At 51.4% G+C, this 16,527-nt stretch overlaps 1 pseudogene; it reads left to right on the top strand.

The window, feature by feature from the left end:
* Positions 1-8,649: 8,649 nt before the first annotated feature.
* On the top strand, positions 8,650-14,953 carry LOC117443143 (DNA-directed RNA polymerase II subunit RPB4-like; annotated as a pseudogene).
* The last annotated feature ends 1,574 nt before the right edge of the window (positions 14,954-16,527 follow it).

Here is a 16,527-nt window from a genome sequence, read left to right as displayed (position 1 = left end):
ACTAGGAGGCAGCACAGCACAGCATGGTGGCGACAGGAGGCAGCACAGCAAACCATGGTGGTGACTAGGAGGCAGCACACCATGGTGGCGACTAGGAGGCAGCACAGCACACCATGGTGGCGACAGGAGGCAGCACAGCAAACCATGGTGGCGACAGGAGGCAGCACAGCAAACCATGGTGGAGACTAGGAGGCAGCACACCATGGTGGCGACTAGGAGGCAGCAAACCATGGTGGCGACTAGGAGGCAGCACAGCACACCATGGTGGCGACTAGGAGGCAGCACAGCAAACCATGGTGGCGACTAGGAGGCAGCACACCATGGTGGCGACTAGGAGGCAGCAAACCATGGTGGCGACTAGGAGGCAGCACAGCACACCATGGTGGCGACTAGGAGGCAGCACACCATGGTGGCGACTAGGAGGCAGCACACCATGGTGGCGACTAGGAGGCAGCACAGCAAACCATGGTGGCGACAGGAGGCAGCACAGCACACCATGGTGGCGACTAGGAGGCAGCACAGCACACCATGGTGGAGACTAGGAGGCAGCACAGCACACCATGGTGGCGACTAGGAGGCAGCACAGCATGGTGGAGACTAGGAGGCAGCACAGCACAGCATGGTGGCGACAGGAGGCAGCACAGCAAACCATGGTGGTGACTAGGAGGCAGCACACCATGGTGGCGACTAGGAGGCAGCACAGCACACCATGGTGGCGACAGGAGGCAGCACAGCAAACCATGGTGGTGACTAGGAGGCAGCACAGCAAACCATGGTGGCGACTAGGAGGCAGCGCAGCAAACCATGGTGGTGACTAGGAGGCAGCACAGCAAACCATGGTGGTGACTAGGAGGCAGCACAGCATGGTGGCGACTAGGAGGCAGCACAGCACACCATGGTGGAGACTAGGAGGCAGCACAGCACACCATGGTGGCGACTAGGAGGCAGCACAGCACACCATGGTGGCGACTAGGAGGCAGCACAGCACACCATGGTGGCGACTAGGAGGCAGCACAGCATGGTGGCGACTAGGAGGCAGCACAGCACACCACAGCATGGTGGCGACAGGAGGCAGCACAGCAAACCATGGTGGTGACTAGGAGGCAGCACACCATGGTGGCGACTAGGAGGCAGCACAGCACACCATGGTGGTGACTAGGAGGCAGCACACCATGGTGGCGACTAGGAGGCAGCACAGCACACCATGGTGGAGACTAGGAGGCAGCACAGCAAACCATGGTGGCGACAGGAGGCAGCACAGCAAACCATGGTGGCGACTAGGAGGCAGCGCAGCAAACCATGGTGGCGACAGGAGGCAGCACAGCAAACCATGGTGGTGACTAGGAGGCAGCACAGCATGGTGGCGACTAGGAGGCAGCACAGCACACCATGGTGGAGACTAGGAGGCAGCACAGCACACCATGGTGGAGACTAGGAGGCAGCACAGCAAACCATGGTGGCGACAGGAGGCAGCACAGCACACCATGGTGGCGACTAGGAGGCAGCACAGCACACCATGGTGGCGACTAGGAGGCAGCACAGCACAGCATGGTGGCGACAGGAGGCAGCACAGCAAACCATGGTGGTGACTAGGAGGCAGCACACCATGGTGGCGACTAGGAGGCAGCACAGCACACCATGGTGGAGACTAGGAGGCAGCACAGCAAACCATGGTGGCGACAGGAGGCAGCACAGCACACCATGGTGGCGACTAGGAGGCAGCACAGCACACCATGGTGGCGACTAGGAGGCAGCACAGCACAGCATGGTGGCGACAGGAGGCAGCACAGCAAACCATGGTGGTGACTAGGAGGCAGCACACCATGGTGGCGACAGGAGGCAGCACAGCAAACCATGGTGGTGACTAGGAGGCAGCACACCATGGTGGCGACTAGGAGGCAGCACAGCACACCATGGTGGCGACTAGGAGGCAGCACAGCACACCATGGTGGTGACTAGGAGGCAGCACAGCACACCATGGTGGTGACTAGGAGGCAGCACAGCACACCATGGTGGTGACTAGGAGGCAGCACAGCATGGTGGCGACTAGGAGGCAGCACAGCAAACCATGGTGGCGACTAGGAGGCAGCACAGCAAACCATGGTGGCGACTAGGAGGCAGCACAGCATGGTGGAGACTAGGAGGCAGCACAGCACACCATGGTGGCGACTAGGAGGCAGCACAGCACACCATGGTGGAGACTAGGAGGCAGCACACCATGGTGGCGACTAGGAGGCAGCACAGCAAACCATGGTGGCGACTAGGAGGCAGCACAGCAAACCATGGTGGCGACAAGGAGGCAGCACAGCATGGTGGCGACTAGGAGGCAGCACAGCATGGTGGCGACTAGGAGGCAGCACAGCATGGTGGAGACTAGGAGGCAGCACAGCACACCATGGTGGAGACTAGGAGGCAGCACAGCAAACCATGGTGGCGACTAGGAGGCAGCACAGCACACCATGGTGGAGACTAGGAGGCAGCACACCATGGTGGCGACTAGGAGGCAGCACAGCAAACCATGGTGGAGACTAGGAGGCAGCACAGCACACCATGGTGGCGACTAGGAGGCAGCACAGCAAACCATGGTGGAGACTAGGAGGCAGCACACCATGGTGGAGACTAGGAGGCAGCACAGCAAACCATGGTGGAGACTAGGAGGCAGCACAGCACACCATGGTGGAGACTAGGAGGCAGCACAGCAAACCATGGTGGAGACTAGGAGGCAGCACAGCACACCATGGTGGCTACTAGGAGGCAGCACAGCACACCATGGTGGAGACTAGGAGGCAGCACAGCAAACCATGGTGGAGACTAGGAGGCAGCACAGCACACCATGGTGGTGACTAGGAGGCAGCACAGCACACCATGGTGGAGACTAGGAGGCAGCACAGCAAACCATGGTGGAGACTAGGAGGCAGCACAGCACACCATGGTGGTGACTAGGAGGCAGCACAGCACACCATGGTGGAGACTAGGAAGCAGCACAGCAAACCATGGTGGCGACTAGGAGGCAGCACAGCAAACCATGGTGGCGACTAGGAGGCAGCGCAGCAAACCATGGTGGCGACTAGGAGGCAGCACAGCACACCATGGTGGCGACTAGGAGGCAGCACAGCACACCATGGTGGCGACTAGGAAGCAGCACAGCAAACCATGGTGGCGACTAGGAGGCAGCACAGCACACCATGGTGGCGACTAGGAGGCAGCACACCATGGTGGCGACTAGGAGGCAGCACAGCAAACCATGGTGGCGACTAGGAGGCAGCACAGCACACCATGGTGGCGACTAGGAGGCAGCACAGCACACCATGGTGGCGACTAGGAGGCAGCACAGCACACCATGGTGGCGACTAGGAGGCAGCACAGCACACCATGGTGGAGACTAGGAAGCAGCACAGCAAACCATGGTGGCGACTAGGAGGCAGCACAGCAAACCATGGTGGCGACTAGGAGGCAGCACAGCACACCATGGTGGCGACTAGGAGGCAGCACACCATGGTGGCGACTAGGAGGCAGCACAGCAAACCATGGTGGCGACAGGAGGCAGCACAGCACACCATGGTGGCGACTAGGAGGCAGCACAGCACACCATGGTGGCGACTAGGAGGCAGCACAGCACACCATGGTGGCGACTAGGAGGCAGCACAGCATGGTGGAGACTAGGAGGCAGCACAGCACAGCATGGTGGCGACAGGAGGCAGCACAGCAAACCATGGTGGTGACTAGGAGGCAGCACACCATGGTGGCGACTAGGAGGCAGCACAGCACACCATGGTGGCGACAGGAGGCAGCACAGCAAACCATGGTGGCGACAGGAGGCAGCACAGCAAACCATGGTGGAGACTAGGAGGCAGCACACCATGGTGGCGACTAGGAGGCAGCAAACCATGGTGGCGACTAGGAGGCAGCACAGCACACCATGGTGGCGACTAGGAGGCAGCACAGCAAACCATGGTGGCGACTAGGAGGCAGCACACCATGGTGGCGACTAGGAGGCAGCAAACCATGGTGGCGACTAGGAGGCAGCACAGCACACCATGGTGGCGACTAGGAGGCAGCACACCATGGTGGCGACTAGGAGGCAGCACACCATGGTGGCGACTAGGAGGCAGCACAGCAAACCATGGTGGCGACAGGAGGCAGCACAGCACACCATGGTGGCGACTAGGAGGCAGCACAGCACACCATGGTGGCGACTAGGAGGCAGCACAGCACACCATGGTGGCGACTAGGAGGCAGCACAGCATGGTGGAGACTAGGAGGCAGCACAGCACAGCATGGTGGCGACAGGAGGCAGCACAGCAAACCATGGTGGTGACTAGGAGGCAGCACACCATGGTGGCGACTAGGAGGCAGCACAGCACACCATGGTGGCGACAGGAGGCAGCACAGCAAACCATGGTGGTGACTAGGAGGCAGCACAGCAAACCATGGTGGCGACTAGGAGGCAGCGCAGCAAACCATGGTGGTGACTAGGAGGCAGCACAGCAAACCATGGTGGTGACTAGGAGGCAGCACAGCATGGTGGCGACTAGGAGGCAGCACAGCACACCATGGTGGCGACTAGGAGGCAGCACAGCACACCATGGTGGCGACTAGGAGGCAGCACAGCACACCATGGTGGCGACTAGGAGGCAGCACAGCACACCATGGTGGCGACTAGGAGGCAGCACAGCATGGTGGCGACTAGGAGGCAGCACAGCACACCACAGCATGGTGGCGACAGGAGGCAGCACAGCAAACCATGGTGGTGACTAGGAGGCAGCACACCATGGTGGCGACTAGGAGGCAGCACAGCACACCATGGTGGTGACTAGGAGGCAGCACACCATGGTGGCGACTAGGAGGCAGCACAGCACACCATGGTGGAGACTAGGAGGCAGCACAGCAAACCATGGTGGCGACAGGAGGCAGCACAGCAAACCATGGTGGCGACTAGGAGGCAGCGCAGCAAACCATGGTGGCGACAGGAGGCAGCACAGCAAACCATGGTGGTGACTAGGAGGCAGCACAGCATGGTGGCGACTAGGAGGCAGCACAGCACACCATGGTGGAGACTAGGAGGCAGCACAGCACACCATGGTGGAGACTAGGAGGCAGCACAGCAAACCATGGTGGCGACAGGAGGCAGCACAGCACACCATGGTGGCGACTAGGAGGCAGCACAGCACACCATGGTGGCGACTAGGAGGCAGCACAGCACAGCATGGTGGCGACAGGAGGCAGCACAGCAAACCATGGTGGTGACTAGGAGGCAGCACACCATGGTGGCGACTAGGAGGCAGCACAGCACACCATGGTGGAGACTAGGAGGCAGCACAGCAAACCATGGTGGCGACAGGAGGCAGCACAGCACACCATGGTGGCGACTAGGAGGCAGCACAGCACACCATGGTGGCGACTAGGAGGCAGCACAGCACAGCATGGTGGCGACAGGAGGCAGCACAGCAAACCATGGTGGTGACTAGGAGGCAGCACACCATGGTGGCGACAGGAGGCAGCACAGCAAACCATGGTGGTGACTAGGAGGCAGCACACCATGGTGGCGACTAGGAGGCAGCACAGCACACCATGGTGGCGACTAGGAGGCAGCACAGCACACCATGGTGGTGACTAGGAGGCAGCACAGCACACCATGGTGGTGACTAGGAGGCAGCACAGCACACCATGGTGGTGACTAGGAGGCAGCACAGCATGGTGGCGACTAGGAGGCAGCACAGCAAACCATGGTGGCGACTAGGAGGCAGCACAGCAAACCATGGTGGCGACTAGGAGGCAGCACAGCATGGTGGAGACTAGGAGGCAGCACAGCACACCATGGTGGCGACTAGGAGGCAGCACAGCACACCATGGTGGAGACTAGGAGGCAGCACACCATGGTGGCGACTAGGAGGCAGCACAGCAAACCATGGTGGCGACTAGGAGGCAGCACAGCAAACCATGGTGGCGACAAGGAGGCAGCACAGCATGGTGGCGACTAGGAGGCAGCACAGCATGGTGGCGACTAGGAGGCAGCACAGCATGGTGGAGACTAGGAGGCAGCACAGCACACCATGGTGGAGACTAGGAGGCAGCACAGCAAACCATGGTGGCGACTAGGAGGCAGCACAGCACACCATGGTGGAGACTAGGAGGCAGCACACCATGGTGGCGACTAGGAGGCAGCACAGCAAACCATGGTGGAGACTAGGAGGCAGCACAGCACACCATGGTGGCGACTAGGAGGCAGCACAGCAAACCATGGTGGAGACTAGGAGGCAGCACACCATGGTGGAGACTAGGAGGCAGCACAGCAAACCATGGTGGAGACTAGGAGGCAGCACAGCACACCATGGTGGCGACTAGGAGGCAGCACAGCACACCATGGTGGAGACTAGGAGGCAGCACACCATGGTGGCGACTAGGAGGCAGCACAGCACACCATGGTGGAGACTAGGAGGCAGCACAGCACACCATGGTGGCGACTAGGAGGCAGCACAGCAAACCATGGTGGAGACTAGGAGGCAGCACACCATGGTGGAGACTAGGAGGCAGCACAGCAAACCATGGTGGAGACTAGGAGGCAGCACAGCACACCATGGTGGCGACTAGGAGGCAGCACAGCAAACCATGGTGGAGACTAGGAGGCAGCACACCATGGTGGAGACTAGGAGGCAGCACAGCAAACCATGGTGGAGACTAGGAGGCAGCACAGCACACCATGGTGGCGACTAGGAGGCAGCACAGCACACCATGGTGGAGACTAGGAGGCAGCACACCATGGTGGCGACTAGGAGGCAGCACAGCACACCATGGTGGCGACTAGGAGGCAGCACAGCACACCATGGTGGAGACTAGGAGGCAGCACACCATGGTGGCGACTAGGAGGCAGCACAGCAAACCATGGTGGAGACTAGGAGGCAGCACACCATGGTGGAGACTAGGAGGCAGCACAGCAAACCATGGTGGAGACTAGGAGGCAGCACAGCACACCATGGTGGCGACTAGGAGGCAGCACAGCAAACCAGGACAACACGGAGGAAAAGGCACCGACAAACTGCATGATATTCAATGTTTATTGAACTCCATGTATTTGCAATGGATGTTCCTAAAACAACACATTTAACATCATCATCATCATCATCATCATCATCATCATCATCATGCTGCTGCTGCTGCTGCTCGTCCTTTGATAGCCACCTGTCGGTCTCCTGTCCTTTCTGAAAGCCATAAAGACGACATTAGTCATGTAGATAGCTTGTGTCCTCTGTTACCATGGGGATTACTGAAACTACCATGGATTTAAGAAAATGGTGGAAATGAATCCAATCTGAATGTTAAAGCGTTACTTTAGATCCCCTCCCTCTAAATGTATCAAACATTAGAAAGTGGAGCTCCTGACTACCATACAGGTTGAAGAAGATAATATTGGGTTGAAAGAATTCAAAGCTATAAATAAACAGAACAGGCTCTTTAACAAGGCGCTGTTAGTGACATGTACACTAGCTGTTCACACTAATCCTGATATTATCACTTAATATTAGCACATTCTATTTTATGTTTTAAAACATATTGATGTAAATACAAACACACATCGACTTGTTGTATAAATATTGCAAATCAAAAGCTTTATTCACTAATGATTACCACACATCGTAGTTCTATCTCCTGTTTTCAATGCATTCACATCGCCCGCCATGAACTCCGGGGACGATCCTCGTCTCCAGGAACCACGTGACGATAACCGTGTTTGGACTTCCGTTGTCGTAACTCTTCTATTATACTGCTCTGGCTGAAGTTAGCTAGATTTCAGTGTTTCTCTTTAGGAACCCCTGCTCTAGACGATAGGAAAGGAGGTTTCAAGCTTCCTTGATAGCCTCCTTTAGCTTAGGAACCACTGGACCTCCCTAACCGAAAGGAGAAGCGAAAATGCTGCCCCACAATGCATTGCAGCCGCAGCATTTGCCGTCACTCAACAGTCGGCCGTTCACGGAAACAACCGATTATGACGGAGAAATGATATCATGAAAGTTACGGTGCTTATTAAGCTTTTTAAAGCGTAGGTGGTGAGTTACAAAGTGCTTTGTTCTGAACGTTCATCAGTATTATAACAAAGAGAGAAATATGAACGTTAGTTTTCACTGAAATGATCAAATAAAGTCTCTCAGTCTTCACTGAGCTGAATAATAAAATAATAAAATGCAATAACGTGCTTCAGCCACCAGGTGTCCCCTTCTATCACCCCTGGCCGGTATGGTGTAAATACAGAAAGAAAATACAGCCTTTAGCAACTCTTTTTATTGGGTTCTCTTCTTCCCACACCCCTCCTCCTTCACCCCTCCTCCTTCATCCCTCCTCCCTCACTCCTCCTCGACTCCTCCGTGTGCATCAAAATGGCGTGTCTTGATCGATTTCCGGGTCAAGTCCCGGAGGAGGGGAAAAGAGGAGTCGAGGAGGGGTATTGGGATGAGGCTCAACTCTTTAAAAGAGGAGTCGAGGATAGGAGTCGAGGAGGGGAAATTTGAGTATTGAGAAACCTCTACTGGCAACCACACTCTTTTCACAACTTCGCGACAGACTGCGCATGCTCACAACACATGAACTCTCACCCCAATGCTCACAATAGCGATGCAAATATTATATCAGCACCGAGCTCTTATTTTGAAGGAGAAGGAAACTACGGACCGGAAGTGATTTGTGTCACCAGCGGAAGTGATCGTGTTGTGTTTGTGAGGCTAAAAGGCGCCGAGAATCAGATCAGATGTGTCTTTACCTCGTATTCACCTGCATATAGATCCACAGACCCCAAGACCCCTGTCTTCAGACCTCAGTCCGCTGTTAGCTGTTAGCTTAGCTCTTATCTAGCTCTGCGAAGCTCTGATGCGGGAGCAGCGCTAGCCCTTAGCACGTGTTGTTGTTGTTTATTTGTTGTTTGTTTGTTGTTGTGATGGCGGCTGGAGCCTGCTCCACTAACACTAGTGTTGGAGATGTTGAAGAAGACGCGTCACAGCTGCTGTTTCCCAAAGGTGTGTTCATCTTTATAATCATATTAATGTATATATTAATACCAGCTAAAGGTGTGCTCACTAACGCAAACATCTTCATGTGAGCACGGGTTGAAGCGTTCTGCGTTTCATTCGGGATATTCCTGCTGTGTAGTATTCCCACTGTGTAGTATTCCCACTGTGTAGTATTCCTACTGTGTAGTATTCCCACTGTGTAGTATTCCTACTGTGTAGTATTCCCACTGTGTAGTATTCCTACTGTGTAGTATTCCTACTGTGTAGTATTCCCACTGTGTAGTATTCCTACTGTGTAGTATTCCCACTGTGTAGTATTCCCACTGTGTAGTATTCCCACTGTGTAGTATTCCTACTGTGTAGTATTCCCACTGTGTAGTATTCCCACTGTGTAGTATTCCTACTGTGTAGTATTCCTACTGTGTAGTATTCCCACTGTGTAGTATTCCCACTGTGTAGTATTCCTACTGTGTAGTATTCCCACTGTGTAGTATTCCCACTGTGTAGTATTAGTACTTGTACTGCAGTGTAGTATTCCTACTGGGTAGTATTAGTACTTGTACTGCAGTGTAGTATTCCTACTGTGTAGTATTCCTACAGTGTAGTATTAGTACTTGTACTGCAGTGTAGTATTAGTACAGTGTAGTATTAGTACTTGTACTGCAGTGTAGTATTCCTACTGTGTAGTATTCCTACAGTGTAGTATTAGTACTTGTACTGCAGTGTAGTATTCCTACTGGGTAGTATTAGTACTTGTACTGCAGTGTAGTATTAGTACAGTGTAGTATTAGTACTTGTACTGCAGTGTAGTATTAGTACAGTGTAGTATTAGTACTTGTACTGCAGTGTAGTATTCCTACTGGGTAGTATTAGTACTTGTACTGCAGTGTAGTATTCCTACAGTGTAGTATTAGTACTTGTACTGCAGTGTAGTATTCCTACAGTGTAGTATTAGTACTTGTACTGCAGTGTAGTATTAGTACAGTGTAGTATTAGTACTTGTACTGCAGTGTAGTATTCCTACTGGGTAGTATTAGTACTTGTACTGCAGTGTAGTATTCCTACTGTGTAGTATTCCTACAGTGTAGTATTAGTACTTGTACTGCAGTGTAGTATTCCTACTGTGTAGTATTAGTACAGTGTAGTATTAGTACTTGTACTGCAGTGTAGTATTAGTACAGTGTAGTATTAGTACTTGTACTGCAGTGAAGTATTAGTACAGTGTAGTATTAGTACTTGTACTGCAGTGTAGTATTAGTACAGTGTAGTATTAGTACTTGTACTGCAGTGAAGTATTAGTACAGTGTAGTATTAGTACAGTGTAGTATTAGTACTTGTACTGCAGTGTAGTATTAGTACAGTGTAGTATTAGTACTTGTACTGCAGTGAAGTATTAGTACAGTGTAGTATTCCTACAGTGTAGTATTAGTACTTGTACTGCAGTGAAGTATTAGTACAGTGTAGTATTAGTACTTGTACTGCAGTGTAGTATTCCTAGAGTGTAGTATTAGTACTTGTACTGCAGTGTAGTATTCCTACAGTGTAGTATTAGTACTTGTACTGCAGTGTAGTATTAGTACAGTGTAGTATTAGTACTTGTACTGCAGTGTAGTATTAGTACAGTGTAGTATTAGTACTTGTACTGCAGTGTAGTATTAGTACAGTGTAGTATTAGTACTTGTACTGCAGTGTAGTATTAGTACAGTGTAGTATTAGTACTTGTACTGCAGTGAAGTATTAGTACAGTGTAGTATTAGTACAGTGTAGTATTAGTACTTGTACTGCAGTGTAGTATTAGTACAGTGTAGTATTAGTACTTGTACTGCAGTGAAGTATTAGTACAGTGTAGTATTCCTACAGTGTAGTATTAGTACTTGTACTGCAGTGAAGTATTAGTACAGTGTAGTATTAGTACTTGTACTGCAGTGTAGTATTCCTAGAGTGTAGTATTAGTACTTGTACTGCAGTGTAGTATTCCTACAGTGTAGTATTAGTACTTGTACTGCAGTGTAGTATTAGTACAGTGTAGTATTAGTACTTGTACTGCAGTGTAGTATTAGTACAGTGTAGTATTAGTACTTGTACTGCAGTGTAGTATTAGTACAGTGTAGTATTAGTACTTGTACTGCAGTGTAGTATTCCTACAGTGTAGTATTAGTACTTGTACTGCAGTGTAGTATTCCTACAGTGTAGTATTAGTACTTGTACTGCAGTGTAGTATTCCTACAGTGTAGTATTAGTACTTGTACTGCAGTGTAGTATTCCTACAGTGTAGTATTAGTACTTGTACTGCAGTGTAGTATTCCTACAGTGTAGTATTAGTACTTGTACTGCAGTGTAGTATTAGTACAGTGTAGTATTAGTACTTGTACTGCAGTGTAGTATTAGTACAGTGTAGTATTAGTACTTGTACTGCAGTGTAGTATTAGTACAGTGTAGTATTAGTACTTGTACTGCAGTGTAGTATTCCTACAGTGTAGTATTAGTACTTGTACTGCAGTGTAGTATTAGTACAGTGTAGTATTAGTACTTGTACTGCAGTGTAGTATTAGTACAGTGTAGTATTAGTACTTGTACTGCAGTGTAGTATTACTACAGTGTAGTATTAGTACTTGTACTGCAGTGTAGTATTAGTACAGTGTAGTATTAGTACTTGTACTGCAGTGTAGTATTCCTACAGTGTAGTATTAGTACTTGTACTGCAGTATAGTATTCCTACAGTGTAGTATTAGTACTTGTACTGCAGTGTAGTATTAGTACAGTGTAGTATTAGTACTTGTACTGCAGTGTAGTATTAGTACAGTGTAGTATTAGTACTTGTACTGCAGTGTAGTATTCCTACAGTGTAGTATTAGTACTTGTACTGCAGTGTAGTATTCCTACAGTGTAGTATTAGTACTTGTACTGCAGTGTAGTATTAGTACAGTGTAGTATTAGTACTTGTACTGCAGTGTAGTATTCCTACAGTGTAGTATTAGTACTTGTACTGCAGTGAAGTATTAGTACAGTGTAGTATTAGTACTTGTACTGCAGTGTAGTATTAGTACTTGTACTGCAGTGTAGTATTAGTACAGTGTAGTATTAGTACTTGTACTGCAGTGTAGTATTCCTACAGTGTAGTATTAGTACTTGTACTGCAGTATAGTATTCCTACAGTGTAGTATTAGTACTTGTACTGCAGTGTAGTATTAGTACAGTGTAGTATTAGTACTTGTACTGCAGTGTAGTATTAGTACAGTGTAGTATTAGTACTTGTACTGCAGTGTAGTATTCCTACAGTGTAGTATTAGTACTTGTACTGCAGTGTAGTATTCCTACAGTGTAGTATTAGTACTTGTACTGCAGTGTAGTATTAGTACAGTGTAGTATTAGTACTTGTACTGCAGTGTAGTATTCCTACAGTGTAGTATTAGTACTTGTACTGCAGTGAAGTATTAGTACAGTGTAGTATTAGTACTTGTACTGCAGTGTAGTATTAGTACTTGTACTGCAGTGTAGTATTAGTACAGTGTAGTATTAGTACTTGTACTGCAGTGTAGTATTAGTACAGTGTAGTATTAGTACTTGTACTGCAGTGAAGTCCTAACACATGTCTCTGCACTCACACGCACCAACGATACCTTGAACAGAGTCTGGGTGCGCTCACACCTCCAGCCGCTCTCTGGCTCCAGACCACAGTCTGTTTCTCAGAAGGTCCGGTTTGCGCTCACACGGCAAAACTCAAAGGGACTATAAACTTTAAACACAAGTCATGTGCTCGGAAATGCTGTTCACCCATTGGTCAGACATTAAGGGGGTACAAACGCAAATCCCGGCAATTTCTAGCGGAGCCTCCGCCACGGAGCATCGGCACTTTGGGCAGGTTGTTCTCGTGCTGCTGTTAGTCTGGAGATCAGCAGACATGATTATATAATCAGACAACGTTAAAAAACATTATTACATGGCTTTGTTGAATACTCTGATTGGTCAATTCAAAACACGTGACACGTTTTTAATCCAGAACAGACAGACCGCTGTCATGGCTTTGTTGACTGCTACAGTTTGGCTGAAACTAACTGACGAGACGAGAGCGACACGAAAGCAGCGGAGAAGAGCCGGGCAGAACCCTCCTGGTCACGCAGCGGTCCAGACTCAGGTCAGACGGCGACACGTGTTCAGTGAGCAGTTCCTCTGGCATCAGGGCGGGGTATCCAGATGCTCTCCACGGTCTGACATCATGCAGTGTGCTACTTTAAAGCAAGCAGCGATGTTCTCAAATCTGTGATCAGAAAGCTCCTCAAAAGCGCTATGGAAGCGTTTCCTGCCGTTGCTACGTAGTTCAAACGGTGACAACGGACTATTTCTCTTAGCGGATGCATGTACATTTACATCAATACAATACTTTTTCTAAATCCACAAAAGCATTTAAATTAATATCGGGAGTCATGTCGTTACTTTGTTGAGAATGTGGCCGTGTGATGAGCGGGATAATGTGCAGCAGCGCGGCCATCATGGGGAAAAGAACACCTTCATGCCGATCTAGATCCCTCCGCCTCGCGTCGGGCTCCTGACCAGCTGGCGGTGTTCTGCTTCTCCACGAGACGTCCTGCAGAGGAGGGCGTTTCACCGACGACAGGTGTTCTAACTTTTATGCTGACGGAGAATGTTTACTTTACACTGTTCAGCTCTTCATCCTGCTTCGCTCTTTCACTGAACACCGCGGATATCTTGAAAGAATCTTTCGCTGAAGATTTTTGAAGATATCCGCGTTCTTGTGACTCGTAAATACTGCGCTTCCTATGTGTCGGTGCGGACTGCGTTCACACCGACACAAACGAACCAAGCGGCTAAACGACCAGGGTTCCATTCAACCGGACTCTAAGAGGCCGGTGTGAACGCACCCTCAGACTATATGTTAGAACTCAGAGCTCTCAGTGTGTGTTAGATGATGTGGTGGTGATGATGATGAAGGTGATGATGATGTGCCTCAGAGTTCGAGAGCTCGGAGACGCTGCTGAACTCGGAGCTCTCAGTGTGTGTTTGATGATGATGATGATGATGATGATGATGATGTGTGGTGGTGTCCTCAGAGTTCGAGAGCTCGGAGACGCTGCTGAACTCGGAGCTCTCAGTGTGTGTTTGATGATGATGATGATGATGAGATGATGATGATGATGTGGTGGTGGTGGTGGTGTCCTCAGAGTTCGAGAGCTCGGAGACGCTGCTGAACTCGGAGCTCTCAGTGTGTGTTTGATGATGATGATGATGATGATGATGATGATGGTGGTGGTGGTGGTGTCCTCAGAGTTCGAGAGCTCGGAGACGCTGCTGAACCGGAGCTCTCAGTGTGTGTTTGATGATGATGATGATGATGATGATGATGTGGTGGTGGTGGTGGTGTGTCCTCAGAGTTCGAGAGCTCGGAGACGCTGCTGAACTCGGAGGTGCACATGCTGCTGGAACACCGGAAGCAGCAGAACGAGAGCGCGGAGGACGAGCAGGAGCTCTCTGAAGTGGTTCATGAAGACGCTGAACTACACGGCTCGATTCAGCCGGTTCAAGAACCGAGAGACCATCACCGCCGTGCGCAGGTACACACACACACACAGAGACACACACACACACACACACACACCACACACAGAGACACACACACAGAGACACCACACACAGAGACACACACACTCTGCTTCCTGCTGAACTGGGACTGCTAAATGAGTGAGACTCAAACATCAGAAGTTCAGAACAAGTGTTAGTCGTTTTTACTTCATGTACTTTACTCGGAGAGGAGACCAGCTTTCAGAGGAGACCAGCTTATTCAGAGGAGACCAGCTTTCAGAGGAGACCAGCTTTCAGGATACAGCTTTCAGAGGAGACCAGCTTTCAGAGGAGACCAGCTTTCAGAGGAGACCAGCTTTCAGAGGAGACACGCTTCAGAGAGGAGACCAGCTTTCAGATGCTGGAACGTTCATTAAACATAAAAGGCATTTCAAAGAGAAAGGTTATTCTACATTTTGACACCAAGATTATCTGATTTTACCGCAAATGTATATCAATTCCAAATATCGAGTTATCGGTCTCCTTGATTACTAATAATCGGTATCGGCCTTGAAAAATCCATATCGGCCGATCCCTAACACACACACACAACACACACACACACACACACACACACACACACACACACACCACACACACACACACACACAGAGACCATCACTGCTGTGTTTCAGAGGCCTGTACTACGAAGCCGGATGTTCTCTTAGCGGCTAACTGCAGCCTTTAACTCTGGGTTTCCGGTCCTACGACGCTGCTGAGGGGGGGGGCGGCTGCTGAGGGGGGGGGCCTGCTGAGGGGGGGGCTGCTGAGGGGGGGGGATGCTGAGGGGGGGGGCGGCTGCTATGGGGCTGCTGAGGGCGGCAGCACAGCACACCATGGTGGAGACTAGGAGGCAGCACACCATGGTGCGACTAGGAGGCAGCACAGCAAACCATGGTGGCGACTAGGAGGCAGCACAGCAAACCATGGTGGCACAAGGAGGCAGCACAGCATGGTGGCGACTAGGAGGCAGCACAGCATGGTGGCGACTAGGAGGCAGCACAGCATGGTGGAGACTAGGAGGCAGCACAGCACACCATGGTGGAGACTAGGAGGCAGCACAGCAAACCATGGTGGCGACTAGGAGGCAGCACAGCACACCATGGTGGGACGGAGGAGGCAGCACACCATGGTGGCGACTAGGAGGCAGCACAGCAAACCATGGGGGAGACTAGGAGGCAGCACAGCACACCATGGTGGCGACTAGGAGGCAGCACAGCAAACCATGGTGGAGACTAGGAGGCAGCACACCATGGTGGAGACTAGGAGGCAGCACAGCAAACCATGGTGGAGACTAGGAGGCAGCACAGCACACCATGGTGGCGACTAGGAGGCAGCACAGCACACCATGGTGGAGACTAGGAGGCAGCACACCATGGTGGCGACTAGGAGGCAGCACAGCACACCATGGTGGAGACTAGGAGGCAGCACAGCACACCATGGTGGCGACTAGGAGGCAGCACAGCAACCATGGTGGAGACTAGGAGGCAGCAACCCATGGTGGAGACTAGGAGGCAGCACAGCAAACCATGGTGGAGACTAGGAGGCAGCACAGCACACCATGGTGGCGACTAGGAGGCAGCACAGCAAACCATGGTGGAGACTAGGAGGCAGCAAACCATGGTGGAGACTAGGAGGCAGCAACCAAACAAGCATGGACTGACAGGGCAGCACAGCACACCATGGTGGCGACTAGGAGGCAGCACAGCACACCATGGTGGAGACTAGGAGGCAGCACACCATGGTGGCGACTAGGAGGCAGCACAGCACACCATGGTGGCGACTAGGAGGCAGCACAGCACACCATGGTGGAGACTAGGAGGCAGCACACCATGGTGGCGACTAGGAGGCAGCACAGCAAACCATGGTGGGAGACTAGGAGGCAGCACACCATGGTGGAGACTAGGAGGCAGCACAGCAAACCATGGTGGAGACTAGGAGGCAGCACAGC

Source organism: Pseudochaenichthys georgianus, unplaced genomic scaffold, assembly GCF_902827115.2.
Source record: "Pseudochaenichthys georgianus unplaced genomic scaffold, fPseGeo1.2 scaffold_546_arrow_ctg1, whole genome shotgun sequence".
NCBI classification, from domain to species: Eukaryota; Metazoa; Chordata; class Actinopteri; order Perciformes; family Channichthyidae; genus Pseudochaenichthys; species Pseudochaenichthys georgianus.
Note: the sequence above shows the minus strand (reverse complement) of the source record. Positions and strands in the feature narration are given on the sequence as shown.